Consider the following 12,490-nt stretch of genomic DNA (forward strand, 5'->3'; position numbering starts at 1 on the left):
TGCGGAGCAGTAACACCACTCAAATGCATTATAGGCGTTTGTGGGGCGTTATTAACGCTCGGCAAATGCCTAGCAACCGCCGCTAAACCGCGCATGCGGCGTTTGCGGAGCGTTTGCCGAGCGTTAAAAACGCTCCGCAAACACCGGACCAACGCTTGCCAAACGCTATAGGGGCGTTTGGCAAGCATTGGCAAAACAGCCAAGTGTGAACGAGCCCTTAGAGAGAACAATCAGAGTCAGGTGAGGAACAAGCCGGGTCAGCAAAAAAGGAACCACACAGGAACAAGCAGGACACGGAGGAGCTGAAGACCAGTCAGCACCTAACATGGGCAGAGACACTCTTTAAATAGCCCGCCTGGCACCAATCTTCACCGTGCGTGTGCGCGATCGCGCACCTCTATTCGCAATTCTTCTTGCCGGAAATTCCTTAGTTGGTCTGTTCCTGCTCTCACAGGACAGTTTAAGAGCAGCGGGAGTCATTGGCTCATACCGCTGTCAATCAACTCAATTGAGGAAGAAACAAGGGGCAGGGCTGAGCCATGCTGTGTGTGTCTATGAACTCACACAATCCAGCTTGGGAGTTTGTTCACATACATTGCAATACATGTTTAAGCTGGCCAGTTGCATCAAAGTAATCCCTCTCTGGCCAGTCTCTACTCTACTCTACAAAATGCAGATAGAAAAAAGATCCCAATAGCTTATATATACTTTTACAGTGGGTATAGAAGAGTATCACCCCCCCCCCTTTAAAATAATCACACTTTGTTGCTTTGCAGCCTGAAAGTAACACACAGTTTTTTGTTTTATTCAGTTGTATTTACTCAGTGCAACTTAATGACACCCAAGTGAAAAATATAACATCAGCATGTCATTTTTAAAAAAATAAATGAAAAACAGAATCACTGTGTTGAAAAAAGGGTCACCCACCTCCAAAAAAATGAATTGTAAACTCATTCAGGTGTAGCTAATCACCTTTTCAATGGCACACAAAGCCATTTGACTTTCAACTGTGATCAGCTGTGGTCATTTTGATTAGCTCAGCATGAAAAGAGCTTTCCTGGAGCATTTCAGTTACTGGTAGTGCAATTGAAGGAAACACTCAACTATGGGTGGCAACTGTAAAAAAAGATCTCCGGGATAAAGTTGTAGATACAGGTACAAGTCAGGAGATGGATACAAAAAAATTTAAAAGGCTTTATCAATGCCTAGAAGCACAGTGAAGTCTGTTATTAAGAAATTGAAGGTATTTGGTACAGTGAAGACTGAGATTGAGCTCTGCAGTCAGTTTTGCAGCAGTTGTGTTCTCATTCAGGGACTCAATCCTGCTCAATATCCTTCTGTCCCTTTCGGTCAGTTGACCATGTGAGCCGCACTTATACTTATCAGACAATGTTTTCCTGTAAACTGTATATGCCGTCATAACCTTTGATACTGTACCTCACCACACGGCAAATAAATTGGCAACTTCTGTCACAGAGGCACCAGCTAAGCAGCACCAACAAATTGCCCTCTTTGAAGCTCAGTAAGCTCTGAAATGACTCCATATTACTAGCAGTGAATGACGAAAGTGAGGCTTTCCACCTGTTAGCTAGCTGTCTCATCACACAGTGGGACCAAAAGAATGTTACATTACATCCACTTTCAAGATGAAACGTTGTCACACCTGCAAATCATGGAGTGTTTCCATATTTTTGTCTATCCCCTGTAACTACTGCATTGCATATGCTATGTGGTATGTTACATAGTCATGATCAAGGTTTGTATTGTTTCAGCTGCTGTTTAGTTTAAAAAATGTTAGTTTTTGTTTAAGGCAGGCTCAATGTGTTAGCTCTCTGTTTATATTGTTTTTTTTTTAATGAGCCATAAATTGGCCATCGCTTATTGCAAAGTAATTTTTGTAGGTTTAGGGACTACATACAATTTATGTTGTAAGTAGGCTATAACATACTGTAAGTAGGGTTCGACTACACTTACCCATGCTGCTTTAAGCAATGCCCACATTCTGAGTACACCCCTTTTGATTTCATTCAATATGTCAATGAAGTATTTCTAAAATTTTGACAAAACTTAGTTTTATAGCACATTTGTTTAGCTCATTACATTAAATTAAGGTTAACCACTTTAACTCCACCCTATAGCAGGATTACTGCTGCAGAACGGACTCTCTGCGCAAAATCACGTATATATACCTGATTCGCACTCCCGCTGTGATCGTGGGCCAGGGTGCCGTGATTCGGTGCCCGACTGATCAATCAGCAGATTCAGGCCAACGATGTTCGGCCTGGATCTGCTGATCAACCCCTGGCCTATCACACATCATCCTGTACCTGTGTTTACATTTACACATGTACAGGAAATGACGCAATCTTCTCTCCCTGGGCACATTCAGTCCCAGAGAGAGAAGAAAGCAGATCCACATGAGTAAAAACAACACACACACACACACACACACACACACACACACACACACACACACACACACACACACACACACACACACACACACACACACACACACACACACACACACACACACACACACACACACACACACACACACACACACACACACACACACACACACACACACACACACACACACACACACACACACACACACCCCTGACCGCCCCCCAGTTAACCCTTTCACTGCCCTGTCACCAGTGTCATTAGTACTGATCACAGTATTAGTGTCACCAGCGACTTCAGATTTAACAATTTTATTGCCAGGAACACGCTCACATACACAGTAAACCTCCATTGCTAGTATAGTGCCTGAACGGATTAATATCTTTGATCAGATCAGCACTATACCAGCGTTCATATTAGTATAGTGTCCCCAGAAATGCAGCTGTAGCAGGATCAGCCCCGCCACCTGCCAGCACCTGCATTTAACCCCTACACCTAACCCCCCACCCCTTCTCCCCCAGCAAGTGCAGTGTTAGTAGATCACTATCACTTGATACATTGCACACAAAACCGCAGTGTTTGCAGAATTAGGCCTGATCTCTGCTAGCACTTGCAGGTAATTTTTTTTTTAATGGTTCAAGCAGTCCCTGACAGCCAGGTGCTCTTTTTCCTGTAAGTCGCACTAGGTACCTATAAATGTAGTGGCCAAAATGTCCAACGAAAGGAACTCTAGTGAAGAGGCCTACAGGATTCTGACCATATCAGGTGAGAGCGAAGGGGAAGCCTCACTGATCTGTTTATTCTGACAGCAACAGGGTCTTGCTCTCAGAATATAAGTGTGTGCAGCACTGTTGGATGAGATTTTTCATCCACAGTAAAAAAAACAAAACACATACAGTATATGCCCAAGCATGGGGGCATACGGTGGCCAGTGGGTGGATGGTTCCTATGCTTCAGCATATTTTTTTTTTTTTTTTTTAGAGATTTCTTCATACACATTGATTGATGTGAATAGAGGAATCTATTAGATTCTTTTTTTTTTGTTCAGCCCATGGGCTGAATTAAAAAAAAAAAAAAAGAACATTTCTTGTGTGCTCACCATTAGAAGTGGGTGGATGCAGGGAGGTATATACTAATGGTGCGCATACCACACACTTTTTCTGGCAGAGACTTCTCTTTTTTTTCATTCAGCCCACAGGCTGTGTAAAAAAAAAAACATAGCATATACACCCAACAAGGACCAACGACGTACTGGTACATCACTGGACTTTGAGCAGTTATACCAGCATGATGCCTGCAGCTTCAGGTATCATCCTGGTATTGTTTTTTTTTCAGTCGGCGATTGGTTTTCATGTAAAAGCAAGCCTAGTGGCTTATTAGCTGCAAGATTTTACAAGTGGCGGGAGAAGATGACTGCCTTCCATGGCTTTCTCAGGCAGTCCCATGCCATTGGGAGTTCCTGAGAATACAGTTGGTGTTTCTGCCAGCTGACCATAGAGCTGATTGGAGACCAGAATGGTGCCAATCATCTCTATAATCTAAGAAGTCGGAAGCTATGAGCATTTCATCACTTCAGTTTCGCAGGATATCAACAGCGCCATTTTCAAATTGGGAGAGCATCTGATCACACCAATCTTGGTGAGATCAGATGATGTAAGGGCAGAAGAGATATCTAGAGTCTAACAGACCCCAGATTTCTCAGAAAAGAATACCTGTCAACAGGGGCGGACTGACAACTCATGGGGCCCCCGGGCAATAGGGGATCATGGGGCCCCTGTGTCCTTGTCCAAACTGAAAAAAACCTATGAAAAAGGTACCAGGGGCATCTCATGGGGCCCCCTACTGACCCCGGGCCCTCGGGCACTGCCCGAGTTTCCAAATGGTCAGTCCGCCCCTGCCTGTCAATGCCTATTGCAGTCACATGGGATATTTACATTCACTGTGATAACAAAAGTGATAATGAAAAAAAAAATGAAACGGACAGTGTAAAAATAATTTAAAAAATCAAAATCACTAAAAAAAAGCACCCTCGCCCCCCCGCGTGCGCTTAACTATCCGTGTTGGTATGTAAACTGCAGTTGCACAATACATGTGAGGTATTGCCGCAAACATCAGATCAAGGGCAGTATTTCTAGCACTAGAACTCCTCAGTATATCTAAAATTGTAGCTTCTAAATGCTTTAAAACCATTGTCTATGGATATTGATAATGTATAAATGTTTGCAGTGTGTCTCCATTGCATGGGGCGTGTGCAATGAGCATGTCATGTTTGCTTTTGAAAAATCGCTGCATGAGTACTATGTGACATAAAAAATTGCAACACCCACCATTTTATTCACTAGGGTTTCTGCATTAAAAATATATATAATGTTTGGGGGTACAAAGTAATTTGCTAGCAAAAACTGATTCATGCGAACAAAAAGTGTCAGAAAAGGCTTGATCTTCAGGTGGTTAGAAGAGTGAGTGATGTGTGGCATAAACTTCTAATGCTGGACATAAAATCCCCCCCCCCCATTGACCCCTTTTTTTAAAGACACCCCAAACTATTTGCTGAGAGGCATGTTGAATCAATAGAAGAATTAATTTTTTTATTACAGGTTTTTGGAAAATGACCAAATAAATTTTTTTCTTTACACAAAGTTGTTACTTAAATGATGTATTGCTTACACATGCCATAGGTATATGTGGAATTACTCCCCAAAATACATTCTACTACTTTTCCTGAGTATGGGGATACCATATGTGAGAGACTTTTTGGCAGTCTAGCAACGTACAGGACCCCAAAATCCAATAAGCACCTTCAGGCTTTTAAAGGGCTTTATTTCCTCATTACACTTCCTGACTACCTATCACAGTTTCAGAGGCCCTGAAATATCAGAATAGTACGAACCCCCCAAACAACCCCTTTTTGGACAGTAGACACCCAAGGAATTTGATAAGAAGCATGAGTATTTTGCAGATCTCATTTGTTGCCACAAGTTTTTGGAAAATGAAGAAAGAAAACAAAAACTTATTTTTTCTTTTCTTTTTTCTTTGCTGTAAGCAAGCATTTAACTGAATTAAATCGATTCATTCAGATTTTTTTGTTGTGATTAGCTGTGATTCGCCATGGCAAATCACATGACACAGATGGGCTGTGATTGGCCCAGCCTGTGCATGTGATTACTGTGACCATCAGCTAGACACACTTGTATACAATGAATGCCATGAAAGGAAGCCATCCATTGTATACAACTGTCATGTGACCTGCTGTGATTGGTCACAGCAGGTCACATGGTACTAGCAATGGGTCTGATACACAGATCTGTCATCGTCCGTGTCTGAGGTACACAGCCGGTGACAGATCTCGCCATAGTGCGGCACTGCAGGAACGCGCATTGCGCGATCCGGGAAGGATGTCATATGACGCCCTCCCTTAGGGACGATAGGTTCGCCTGGCTGTCATTTGACGATAGGCCGGGCGGCAAGTGGTAAATTAATATTTAGACTCACCTGTAATTGAATTCTTGTTGTTTAGGATTTTGTTGTCTAAAATTTAGTTTGCTCCTAAGACCTTTAATGTATTCATTTTTGCAACATGGCCTTGAATTAATTTGTTAGGAAAAATACTTTTTTTGTGTTCAAATTAGCAAGTCTTGTTTGCCATCAATAGCCCGCATTTGTGGAAGTATTTTGTATTATAATGTCCCATAGAAAATGTTGATTCTGAAAGGAAAGTAAAGGTTTTCTGACAAATCTGTTGGGGTGTACTCATTTATGCTGAGCACTGTATTGTAGGCCCCATCATCCAGGGGTGTATCTACAATGTATGGTAAATAGCACCTTTAACCACTTCAATACCGGGCACGTTTATCCCTTTCCTGCCCAGGGCAATTTTCAGCTTTCAGTGTTGTCGCACCTTGATTGACAATTGTGCGGTCATGCAACACTCTACCCATTAAAAAGAGCTTTCTTTTGGTGGTATTTAATCACCAGAGAGTTTTACATTTTTTGCTAAATAAACAAAAAAAAACCTGAAACTTTTGAAAAAAACCCCCATATTTTTCTTTGTTTCTGTTATACAATTTTGCAAATAACATTTCTTCATAAATTTAGGTCAAAATGTATTCTGCTACATTTATTTTGTGAAAATACCCCAAATTAGTGTATATTATTTAGTCTGTAGGAAAGTTATAGAATCCACAAACCTTGGTATACAGTGGGGCAAAAAAGTATTTAGTCAGCCACCAATTGTGCAAGTTCTCCCACTTAAAAAGATGAGAGAGGCCTGTAATTGGCATCATAGGTAGACCTCAACTATGAGAGACAAAATGAGAAAAAAAATCCAGACAATCACATTGGCTGATTTGGAAAGAATTTATTTGCAAATTATGGTGGAAAATAAGTATTTGGTCAATGTCAAAAGTTCATCTCAATACTTTGTTATATATCCTTTGTTGGCAATGACAGAGGTCAAACGTTTCCTGTAAGTCTTCAAAAGGTTGGCACACACTGTTGCTGGTATGTTGGCCCATTCCTCCATGCAGATCTCCTCCAGAGCAGTGATGTTTTGGGGCTGTCGCTGGGCAACACGGACTTTCAACTCCCTCCAAAGGTTTTCTATGGGGTTGAGATCTGGAGACTAGCTAGGCCACTCCAGGACCTTGAAATGCTTTTTACGAACCCACTCCTTCATTGCCCGGGCGGTATGCTTGGGATCATTGTCATGTTGGAGGACCCAGCCATGTTTCATCTTCAATTCCCTTGCTGATGGAAGGAGGTTTGCACTCAAAATCTCACTATACATGGCCCCATTCATTCTGTGCTGTACATGGATCAGTCGTCCTGGTCCCTTTGCGGAGAAACAGCCCCAAAGCATGATGTTGCCACCCCCATGCTTCACAGTAGGCATGGTGTTCTTTGGATGCAACTCAGCATTCTCTCTCCTCCAAACACGACGAGTTGTGTTTCTACCAAACTGTTCTATTTTGGTTTCATCTGACCATATGACATTCTCCCAATCCTCTTCTGGGTCATCCAAATGCTCTCTAGCAAACTTCAGATGGGCCCGGACATGTACTGGCTTAAGCAGGGGGACACGTCTGGCTCTGCAGGATCTGAGTCCATGGCGGCGTAGCCTTTGTTACGTTGGTCCCAGCTCTCTGCAGGTCATTTTCTAGGTCCCCCCGTGTGGTCCTGGGATTTTTGTTCACCGTTCTTGTGATCATTTTGACCCCACGGGGTGAGATCTTGCGTGGAGCCCCAGATCGAGGGAGATTATCAGTGGTCTTGTATGTCTTCCATTTTCTAATTATTGCTCCCACAGTTGATTTGTTCACACCAACCTGCTTGCCTATTGCAGACTCAGTCTTCCCAGCCTGGTGCAGGTCTACAATTTTGTTTCTGGTGTCCTTTGACAGCTCTTTGGTCTTCACTATAGTGGAGTTTGGAGTGTGACTGAGGTTGTGGACAGGTGTCTTTTATACTGATAACAAGTTCAAACAGGTGCCATTGATACAGGTAATGAGTGCAGGACAGAGGAGCCTCTTAAAGAAGAAGGTACAGGTCTGTGAGAGCCAGAAATCTTGCTTTTTTGTAGGTAACCAAATACTTATTTTCCACCATAATTTGCAAATAAATTCTTTCCAAATCAGCCAATGTGATTGTCTGGATTTATTTTTCTCATTTTGTCTCTCATAGTTGAGGTCTACCTATGATGCCAATTACAGGCCTCTCTCGTCTTTTTAAGTGGGAGAACTTGCACAATTGGTGGCTGACTAAATACTTTTTTGCCCCACTGTATATATCTGACAATCTTGGGGCCCAAGAATACCACGATAGTACAAATACCCCCCAAATTACCCATTTTTGGAACATAGACAGTCCAAGGTATTTAGTAAGAGTTATGGTGAGTTTTTGAGGTTGTATTTTTTTTTTTTTTACAATTTTTTGGAAAATGTAGAAATTATTTTTTATTTACATATTGTCACCAGTCCAGTACAGTGTTATTATATTATATAACTGGTGTGGCGGTGATCATTGACACTGACTGGTGACAGTATGTAAGAAAAAAAATAAAAATAATTATTTTCTTTTTCAAATTTTTCTATTTTATTATTACATTATTTTTTACTATTTTTTTTCAACACAGTGTGACCAAAGCAATACAGTGTTACCATAGTAACATTGAACTACTCTGGGCAAGTGATCAGGATTTTTTTTTTTTTACACATTATGATTGCTATTACCAATGTATTTAATTGATATTTGCAATCATTGTTACTGAATGAAACTGATTCATTCAATCTTTTGTTGTGATTAGCTGTGATTGGGCAAAGCTCATCACATGATACAGATGGACTGTGATTGGCCCTGTCTGTACCATGTGACTGCTTTGACCAATCACAGCTAACAACACAATTGTATACAATGGATGGCATGACAGGAAGCCATCCATTGTATACAATTGATGTGATCTACTGTGATTGGTCACAGCGGTCACATAACACTGGCAACGGGCGGTGTAGTGATATGTCATCGGCTGTGTACTGTGGACACAGCTGGTGACAGATCACGCCACTGTGCGGCTCCTTTTGACAGTAAGTCATATGACGCCCAGTCACAAGGAGGAGTGTCTCGCCCGGCCATCAATCTGCTATATGCTGGGCGGGAAGGTGTTAATGAGTACTGAAATTACACCCCGTCTAAACATCTGACACCCCAGTACAGCACAGTGTATAGAATGAGGCAGTTCTGAATAGGAAATGTACAGCATTGTAAAAGGAACGAGACTGTTCAGAACAGGGAAAAAAAAAATAAGCATGGTATACAGAATGGGGCAATGTGAAATAGGAAGTGAACAGCATGATATGTGGAATAAGGAACATACAGTATGGTATACTGAATGAGGAGGTGTAGAACAGTGAATATGGAAGTATGGTATATGGAATTAGGTGGTGTAGAACAGCAATGCACAAGCAAGGTATACAGAAAGAGAGGCATTGTGAAGTAGGGAACAAACAGCATGACCGGTTTATAGAATGAGGCAGTGTTGAACAGGGAATGTACAGCATGGCATATGGAATGAAGCAGTGTGGAATAGGGGATGTACAGCATGGCATATGGAATTAAGTGGTGTGGAATAGGGAATGTACAGAATGGCATATGGAATGAAGCGGTATGGAATAGGGAATGTACAGCATGGCATATGGAATGAAGCGGTGTGAAATAGGGAATGTACAGCATGACATATGGAATGAAGCGGTGTGGAATAGGGGATGTACAGCAGGGCATATGGAATGAAGCGGTGTGGAGTAGGGAATGTACAGCATGGCATATGGAATTAAGTGGTGTGGAATAGGGAATGTACAGAATGGCATATGGAATGAATCGGTGTGGAATAGGGAATGTACAGCATGGCATATGGAATGAAGCGGTATGGAATAGGGAATGCATAGCATAGCATATTGAATGAAGCGGTGTGGAATAGGGACTGCACAGCATGGTATACAGAATGAGGTCATGTCGAATAGGAACATACAGCATGGAATATGCAATGAAGCCATGTGGAATAGGAAATGTACAGCATGGCATATGAAACGAAGCGGTGTGGAATGGGGAATGTACAACATGGAATATAGAATGAAACGGTGGGGAATGGGGAATGTACAACATGGTATACAGAATGAGGTCTTGTGGAATAGGGAATGTACAGCATGACATATGGAATGAGGCCGTGTGGCACAGGGAATGCACAAAATGACCTATGGAATGAAGCGGTGTAGAATAGGGAATGTTCAGCATGGCATATGCAATGAAGAGGTGTGGAATAGAAAATGTACAGCATGGCACAAGATGCCATAAATGACAGGACAGCGATGTTCCATTGACGTGTTTATTACCAAATCATCTCACTATTCTTCCCTGTTTTTCATGGCTTTGGCCTGCAGAGTGAAGGATGACGGGTAGCAGTAACTGTAGAGAGGAGCAATATGTGGCAGTAGCACTATTGGTCACCACAACTGAGACCACCTGTGAGCTGCAGCTTGGGAGCTTCCATTTTTTACCCTGATGCTGCCCAAATGTACTGGGAAGGTAAAACTTAAGTTGTTTTTGGATTTTTCTTTTTATTCCATAATGTTTAAGTTTTAATAATGAGTTACAACCTAAAGGTTAATAGACATTGCAAAAAAACAAGTATATCAAAACATCCTTCAGGACATACATGAACTACGAGAGCACATAAGAAAATTGCCCCTGAGTGTATTTCATTCATTGCTGGTGATGGGACAAGTGAAGTGTTGGTCATTCATGGATAATTATGATTGTTGGATCGTAAAACCTGAGTTTAGTCAAACCTAAAAAAAATTAAAAAATCTCCACAGAGACAGTATTTACGATCAATGTGATGTGTCCCTTGTGCTGATGGCTGTTACTTTAGTTGAAATCCAAAGTCCTATGTACCCCCCACCCTAATAGTTATGATCTCCTCATGTTTTGGGGGTTTATAGAGCTGAGGGACCTGTCACAGGCACTCATAAAGTGTGCGAGTATGTCTGCCCTTTCTGCCCCCCTTCTCTATTCATAGCTGTACTATAGCCTTTATGAATAAAGACCACTCTCTGACTGGAGAAAGGGTGGATAAATGAAGGGTCTGCCTCCTCCATTCATAGAGAAATCTTCATTCATGGGAGTTTTAGTAAGCTTTTATATCAGGGTTTATTAACTGGTGACAAAAAATAAAAAATGTAAACTTCACAAATTGTATAAAAAGAAAATTAACCACACTTAAAAAAGCAGTATACACTAAAGAGGATATCCTCTCCAGAGAACAAGTCAAATCATTTGTGTTGCACTATTACATACGTACCAAATAGCAATTAAATTAAGAATAATCTAAGTATAATACATAACCCAGCAATCTCAGTAATACATTAGCATTAAAGTGCACTAGATATGAAACCCAAAGTCCAGTGTAAAAAACAAGAAATGTAGAATCCAAGAAAGTGAATTATATAACAGTCTCCTTGAAACTCTGTGATCTTCTCAACTTCACCGGTGACACCCAACACCACTAGATGAGCAAGTTGCAGGCTTACCAGATTTGCTGACCCCCTTACACAGAATGGTCAGTAAGCACTTTGGTTATTTAGCCAGAAACCGAAACCTCCACGTCAATCCAGCCACTGCTAGTTCAAACCAGCGCTCCTCAATGAACGACAAAAACAGTTGCATAGGAACAGAAAATACACCTCTCAACGAGTAGATGAATAAAACACCATTTAATAGCTAAGAATGGCACTTGCAAGTATAAATGTCTTAAAAACATTCAATATAATGATCAAACGTCTTCAAAGTTCACAGCTTCTGGTAAGGTAGCACGCGATGATGTCACAGGGAAGGTTCCGCCCGACATGTTTAGTCATAACTGACGTCTTCCAGGCCTAGGAGTGACCTCTCTGTTCTGAGTGAGGTTCCTAAAGCTAGGTACACAAAGTCCAAATATTGGTTGGTTCAGCAGGAACTGGCCAACATTTGGACTGTGTATACAGCTGTCCTTCTGACAGAAGCCAGTCTAAGGACCGGCTTTTGTCAAAGGGACATACTGGAAAACCAGCATCCAATGGCTAATGGCTGAGAGTGCTGATGTGTGTTCTGGCAGGGAAAAGAGGAGTCCCCCTGTCAGAATACAAAGGTACAGCCAGGGAGATCACTGTACTAACATCACTTCATTGTTCACCCTGCAGTCACTAGTTGATTACCGCCAGGCTGATTAATATCAGCCCATGCAATGCTTTTATTTCTTGTTCATAACATCATACAGGGGGATACAAATCAAGAAAAGCAGTTAATCTGTCCTAAGAGCAGAGACTGTTTTTAGTGCTTGTGGGATGCTGTGTTTAGTGCTCATAGCACATTGTAGGAGAGGGGTTTGTAGGCACTGTTTCATACCTTTAGCTTATACTGTGTACACGTTCAAGTTTTCCGAGTTATATAGTCACCTTGTTTCTGCAGAATAAGCACTGCTCTGAAGAGTGACCTGTCTGACCTAGGAGCTGAGACTGTTTAGGGTAGACTCCACTTGAAGATCCCAAGACTTCAA

This window comes from Staurois parvus, unplaced genomic scaffold (genome assembly GCF_062004578.1).
Source record: "Staurois parvus isolate SC_StPar_1 unplaced genomic scaffold, SC_StPar_1.0 ptg000068l, whole genome shotgun sequence".
Taxonomy (NCBI): Eukaryota; Metazoa; Chordata; class Amphibia; order Anura; family Ranidae; genus Staurois; species Staurois parvus.